Source organism: Belonocnema kinseyi, chromosome 10 (assembly GCF_010883055.1).
Source record: "Belonocnema kinseyi isolate 2016_QV_RU_SX_M_011 chromosome 10, B_treatae_v1, whole genome shotgun sequence".
Taxonomy (NCBI): Eukaryota; Metazoa; Arthropoda; class Insecta; order Hymenoptera; family Cynipidae; genus Belonocnema; species Belonocnema kinseyi.
This window is the reverse complement of record NC_046666.1, coordinates 59854363-59861715: the sequence shown is the minus strand read 5'-3', so window position 1 is coordinate 59861715 and position 7353 is coordinate 59854363.

Sequence of the window (7353 nt, the reverse complement as noted above, 5' to 3'; positions counted from 1 at the left end):
ATGGGAGTCTCAGGTTATGGGCTCGAAAGTTACCGGGCTTGGGGGTGAAATTTTTCATATTTGAATCCGCCATATCTCGGCTATGAAAAATCTTATCGAAAAGTTAGGAATCGCATTTTGATGGTAAAGAGTAGTTCTTTACGATGCCATTGTCAGTTTGTGAAAAAAAAAATTTTCGCGATGTTACGGGGCCTCGAACACATCAAAATAACGGGTTTTTGACCCTTTTAGGTTAGAATATCTCGAAAACTGAGGGTGATGGAATTTTTCTGAGGTCAGATTCGGATTCAGCGCAGCAAAAACCTTCGGGTATAGTAGGTCTGGTCTCTGGTTCTGAGAATTCTTGGCCTGTGTAATTTAAAGGGATTTCAAAGAAATTCAAACATTGTTGGGCATTTTTTAAAATCGTAGGTTGTTTCGAAGAACCTTACAAATTTATAAAACTTTTTAAAGTATTTAACAGGACCTAAAATATTTTAGGGCGATTTCAAAAGAATCCACGAAATTTCTAAAAGGATCTGAAATAATTGAGGGTATTTTTACAGATTTTGAGGCATTTTCAAAAACCTTTTAATATTTTAAAGAGTTTCAAAAGGTTCCCAAGGATTCGAATCATTTTAGGGTACTACTAAAAATTCTGATGAATTTTAAAGAGGTTTAAAAAATGTCGAGGGATTTCAAAACATTTGCAAGATTTTAAAATATTTTAGGGTCTTTTAAAAGATATTAAGGAATTTTCATTTGTTTTCAGCAATGTAATGGTATTATACTTTTCTAAAAATAATTCAGGGTATATTTAGAGATTCCGATTTATTTTCTAGAACTTAGAAAAGTTCTGAGGGATCTCAAGATATTTCAAAAGACTTTAAATATTTAAAGAAATTTCCACACATTCCAAGGAAGTTTTAATTTATTTTAATAACTTGAGAGAATTGCAAAGGATTAAAAATAATTTACGCTATTCAAAAGATTTCAAAGGATTTTAAGAGATTTTTTAGTTCAATTGAATTTTTCTAAATTTACGCAATTATACTCAATTCTTTAAATTTTTCAATTTTTTCTTATTATCAAATTTTGCTACTATCAAATCCTTTTGAAATTCCTTGCATTTTTTGACACTTTTTTGAACTTACTGAATTCAATGAATTTTTAAATATTTTTTATTACTTTCAATTCATTTTATTTTTTTTGTAATTCACCTTGTCTTGTAAATATAATTATTATTTTTATTCTTTTATGTTCAGAAGGACATTAGTCACTATTAATCACTTTTTTGTTTAATAATTAATTTGGCTATTTCAGCCCTTCGCCAAATAAATTAAAATAAAAAATGGCTTTATTCCACTTATTAAAAATTTGGAGTATATTAGAAATGCTACAAGATTCGATTTTGTGTCTTTAAATATCAATTATCAGAAAAAATGAAGTTATCTGTAGAAAAGTCAGGGAATCTCGAAAATTATTTCTTTTCTTCAGAAAACCTGCCAAATTAAATTTCTTTTTAATTTTTAGAAAGAATAACGCCATTCTTTCATCATGAATTCTTAAATTTTCTATCAAAAGTTTGTGGGTGTGTGCAAAATGATGTAGGAATTCCAAATTATAAAATTTCACAAACTGCTCTACAATGAATATTCAATTTATTTATAATACGCGAGTGTACCAGATGGAAATAATAGTATAATTTTGTCTGCTTGGTTACAACAGCACGAATTTCGGGACGCTTTAAAGATCGCCAGGGTCAAGCCCGGTCACCCTGCGGTTTCATTACGAAATGCACAGGACTCGTTGCTCGTCCGGCACACCTGGAAGCTGTAAACGTCGTTATAAATGCTGGAGTAACGAAGATTTGTGGTCTTCTTAATCGAGCATACTTTTTCCCCTTTCAAAGGTAAACGTCGTTCAAAAGCGACACCTGAAAATTATTAGACTGTAAAATAGATTTAATTACTCTAAATTAGGTTTTTCAAAATATTTTATTATTCAAAATCGAAAAGTTCTAGGGGTAAGAAAACACAGTGTGTAAACCCGAAATCACTATTTAGAGATAAAGCAAAAGTCCTCTCCCGAGTTGAAGCATTGTTGATTAGAGAATTGGAACGTTTGCTTAGAAAATATTATCCAGTTTTGAGGAAATAGATTTGAAATTTAAGATTTGTAATGTTACACGGACCACAAATCACAGAAGGCTCGGTTGCGGATTGTAAAAAAAAATCTATTAAAAATTTATATGAAAAATTTAGGGTGTCCTCTTGGATTTCCAGAAAAAATCCTGCTATTTAACGGTTTGCAAAAAAGTTCAAAGTGTTAAAACTGAATATTTTTTCAGTTAAAGCAATTAAAACTAAACAGCAAATAAAAGCAGTCCCAAATTAAACTCTTCTGCATTTTCAACCTCCCATATTAAAGCTTAAAAAATGTTCATTTAAAAACTTTTAATGCAATTGTTTAATAGTAAACAAGTAATTTAATAGCGAACTTTTAATCTCAATAAGTTTAAATCTTATAGAATTAAACCTATTGAAATAATTGAACTTTTAACCAAATAGTTGAATTTCTAATCTACGAAGATGAAATTTCAATCAAATGGTTGATTTTTAAAACGAAGAACACCTCGGTATTATTCTCATCATATATCATAGGTTCTTGTTCACATCAACAAAATCTTAAAAATTTATATCTGTGTATCCTAATCACGTTTGTAGATCAGTCCACTCCTCAGAAATACCATCCGTAGAATGCTTGTCTTCTTCTTGCATCGTAACATTTTCGACTTCAGCTTTCATGAAGCCAGCCTTCCGAGAGCAATTCGCAATCGTTTCACTAGTGATATCAGTCCAAGCTTTGTTCAAATCGAAAATGGCATCCAACAAATTCAAATCATGTACCCCCTTTTTTCATTCAAAGCCTTCAGCAATCTTTTTAGGTATCCCTTATGGTAATTGACTTCAAGGTTCTTGACCATTCCTGGATTCATTGATTGCAATTTTGAAGTCAAACTCGATGGTAAGTAAACCCCTTCACGGATTTTAGTGATTTTATCAAAACTTTCGGATGAGCCAAACAATCATCCACAAATAAAAGTACTTTTTGATTTTCTCTTTGGAATTTATAAACAATTTTATGAAGCCAATCTTTATATATTGAACTGCCCATCCAAGATTTTTGATTATTTCCGTAAAGTACTGGAAAAGACTTAACTCTCTTAAAACATCGTGGATTTTTTTTTATTTGACTATTTCCAATAACTTTAATTTTTCTTTACTAGACATATTAGGAAATACCATTACAGTAAAACGATCTTCACTCTTCTTTCCACCATGACAAGTGTCTTCTTTGAATGTCAAAATACTATGTGGTAAACATTTGAAAAAAATACCCGTTTTGTCTGCATTGAAGATATCCCCTATTGTATACATAGCCAGCAAATCAAGCAAAATATTAGTGCGGAACTTTTCGTAGTCTTCCTTCGAAGCAGAAGCACTCTCGCCACTTAATGTCCTATATACGATTCGATTCCGATTCTTGAAATTATATAGCTACCCAGAGCTAGCTTTAAAATTCTTGTATCCTAATGGAGTTGCGAAAAATTCAGCGTTTTCTTGGTCCATAGAAAGGTCGAGATAAGAGAATATTTTGGTTTCTAGCGGATTTCATCCATTACACCATTGATATTTCCAATAAGAATTTTTAGCAGCAGACAAGATCTTCTCCTTGGTCTTAAAAATGATAGTTGGAGAGTTGGCAAGTAGTACGAAATAAGCAGCTATGACCTTCTTCCTTTTAACTTCTTTCTCGACACATTTAATGAGTTTAACTTTTTCACTCAGAGATAGTGTTTTATACGTCATCGACTCCATATTTTTGAAAGCGTTGACGTCTCAGTTTTATTTAACATCTTATATTAGCAGAACCACTTGCATTACACGTCAACCCTACCATTAGCATACACGCGAACCCCACACACGTCAATCTCGCCACTCACAACTGGCCAATCACATGCAATCGCATAGGTTATAAGTATGAATTTGTCGAAGTATGTCAATTGCTCACTGTCGCACTTCGAATTATAGAAGTTATGATTTCGGTAGAGCTTACATTATTCTTCAAATTATAGAGGAATTCAAATTATCGAATAATATTGACAGGGGAAACGTTGATTTGTAGCCCGGGCCGAAAAAAAGTTTGAATTCTCGAAGTTTCACTGTATTTCAACGCCGTAGAGTAAAAAAATCTGATATTAAGGAATGTAAATAGGAAAATAAGGACTGGAAACATCAAACAATATGAAAATAAAAGTAAAAAGTGATTTCCTTGATTAATCAAAATGTTAAAAAACTTTAAATTAGGACTTTTTCTTTGAAAATATTAAAAATAGAGGTTATAAATTTTGAAATGAATTTATAAACATGGGACGCAAGAAATAAATAACTGGTGATTCCTCAGTGCTGACAAGTTGCGCTGTAAAAAAAAAACATACTTTATTTGCATCTGCTTAATCAATTTTCTGCTTTCATAAAATTGAAGGTTTGTATAAACGGCTGTGAAGAAATATTTTTGTTAATTCACATTCATAAAGGAAAGCTCTTTTATTGTAATTGCTTACAAAACATTTAAAAAATGTGCACAAAACCGAAAATGAATCCCATAGTTTAGACGTATTTCAAACGCATGAATCGCAGAACGACTCTTCAATTAAAAATCATGTAATTATAATACACGCAACTCATAAGCTTGTACTTTATTTTTTTAAATAATTATTTTTAAGTTTATAAGCAATAAAATGTACATACCGTGCCCGTTCATTAATGTTCGATTAGGTATGAAAATCTACTTGACTTTCTACAAACTATTGCGAAATGCCACACCTGGGTCTGAAAAACCCCTGCACACTTTTGTAGCACTGCCGTTCGAAGTGTATGCCTTATCGGAGCTGCTAACCGAATATACGGCGTCAGGTTATTTCAAACATTTGATGTTGTAAATAGTTAAATTACTTGCATCACATAGCCCAGAAAATATAATAGTGAGAAGAATACCACTGAGCCTATCAGACCCATATGGACGTTCTTGGGTTCAAAAATTTCAAGTTTAGTGGCCAAACCTCTAAGTGCATGGAATTAAAATTTTCGCATTTGAACGTTCAAAATTGACAAAATTTTAACTAAAACTTTATAATTTAGGCAAAATAATACTATTTGAAATTAGGCCTTCGGGATAAAATTGAAAGAGCATAAACAATTGAATATAATGACTTAAGGAAAGTTTTTTTTAAAGTAAGGTTAAACTTTTTTACTGATCCCTTAAAAAGTATACTTTGCAAATTGTTTGCAGAAAGATGAGGCATTCTCACAGGCTTAGCTTAAGAATTAAATATCAGCCTGATTGAAAAAATTGATAGGGAATTTAATATTGCTGCTATTGAGTGGAGTAAGCATAACCAAATTTCATGTTTATTACTTTAAACTTGTTTACAAATTATGGAGAAAGGCCAAAAAGTTGTTCATTAGTCAAATTTGGCAGGGCGAATGTGCCCAAAGGGCATGTGTTTGGTAATACATTTGTTCACCGGCTGTCAGCTGGAATCTGGATTCCTCGCTAGTCAATAAAACAACTGCATACTTGCTACAATGATTCTAAATGGTTCAACGTTTTGTAGAATGTAAAGTTTCAAGGTCACAGAGTTGTTAGAATAAGGTTTTTGACTGTTTTTGAAATATTATTTCTCTCAGATGTGAGTCATTCAAACTTATTTTTTTATTCACTCCAATTTTTTCGAATTTTATACTTTCTAGACAATATTGATATAATAATCATTGCATACTAATTTATGCTTCAAAATAGAAATTTCACTATGTCGTAACGTCTAGGATATGTGACGTGGAACAAAGAAACCAGCCTTAGGAAAGACAAGTTGATTTTCCATTTTTTATTGATTGTATATAATAAACTTCTCCGCTATTGAAAAGTGTAGTCAAAAGCACTTCTTGTGGACACAAATCAAATTGTCCATATTTTCACGTTTTTTTAAATAATCGTAAGGCCTTCTAGTATATCAAGTCGGCGCGAATATTTTAATTTGGCTAAGCCAAATTTTCTAATTTACAAGTAAAATAAACAATATTTTATCCTTACTTTTCGGATGGACGTGTTTCTTACGAACTGCGTATTGAAAAGAGTTCAAGTCAGTATAATTATTATATAAAAATAGTCCTCAGTACTTTATAAGAAGATATAAATTTTTTTATAATGTTTCAAACAAATTAATGAGCAAACGCCATTTTTGTGATTCCCAATGCTTATTTTGTTTCAATTTCACAGTTTTTATATATATAATATGAGAGAAATGTAGGCCTAATTGTAAGTATTTTAAAAATCCCTGCTGTGTGTCAATTATTTAAGCAATTTTTACAAACAAATACACAGTTTTCGTATGTCACAGTGAATAGTCACATTTTTGTGCAGAGTCGACCAAATATATCTTGTCAATGACTTTTTGCTGTCATTTTTTCAAATTAGCAACAACTGGTATTTATTGAAGCAATATTTAACAACAAAGCCATATATTTATCATTACTTCTCGAATAGGTCCATTTTTAGTTACGGAACTCGATAAAAATGTATCGTTTTTGACTGATAGCTGTAATTTCGTTTAAATTCATCGAAATTATAAATTCTTAAAACTATTTCAATAAATAAATTCACATTTTGACCATTTTTCCAAGAATAGTGTCCATTTTCTTTGGAAATCTACTAAGAATGTGTTTTCAACGACTATTCGTCATGATTCTTTGCCAGCAGATAATAAAAGTTAATTATGTAAACAATTTTGATAAAAAATTCTTTATGAATAAAAAAATTTATAAAATACTTCAAAAATTTTTGGTCATTTTTACAGAAATACTTATACAATACTTATACAATATTTACGTAAAAATGCAAAGTTTAACCGTTTTTTAATTAGACAAAGAAGGCAATCAGGATTCATTGGTAAGACATTTCCAGCTTACTCCACGAAAAGAATAAGCCTTTACCTACAAAAGTGATCATAATGTCCATTATTTTATAAAAATTATTTAAATAATTACTCTTCTTATCGGTTGGCAAAGTATCATACCAAAGAGTCATTGGAAATACATTGTTAGTTGATTTCGAAAAGAGAATAGAACCTATTCTTGGAAACTTGATCGAAATTTACATTGATTTATAAAATTGTTTGAAAAATTAATATTTTTCACGGATTAAAAAAAATACAGCTAGGAGTCATTAACGATACATAGATACACGTTCATTTTTCGGCCTGCTGGCCTTAAAAAATTGACTTTCTTACACTTTCATTTTTTTTACAAAATT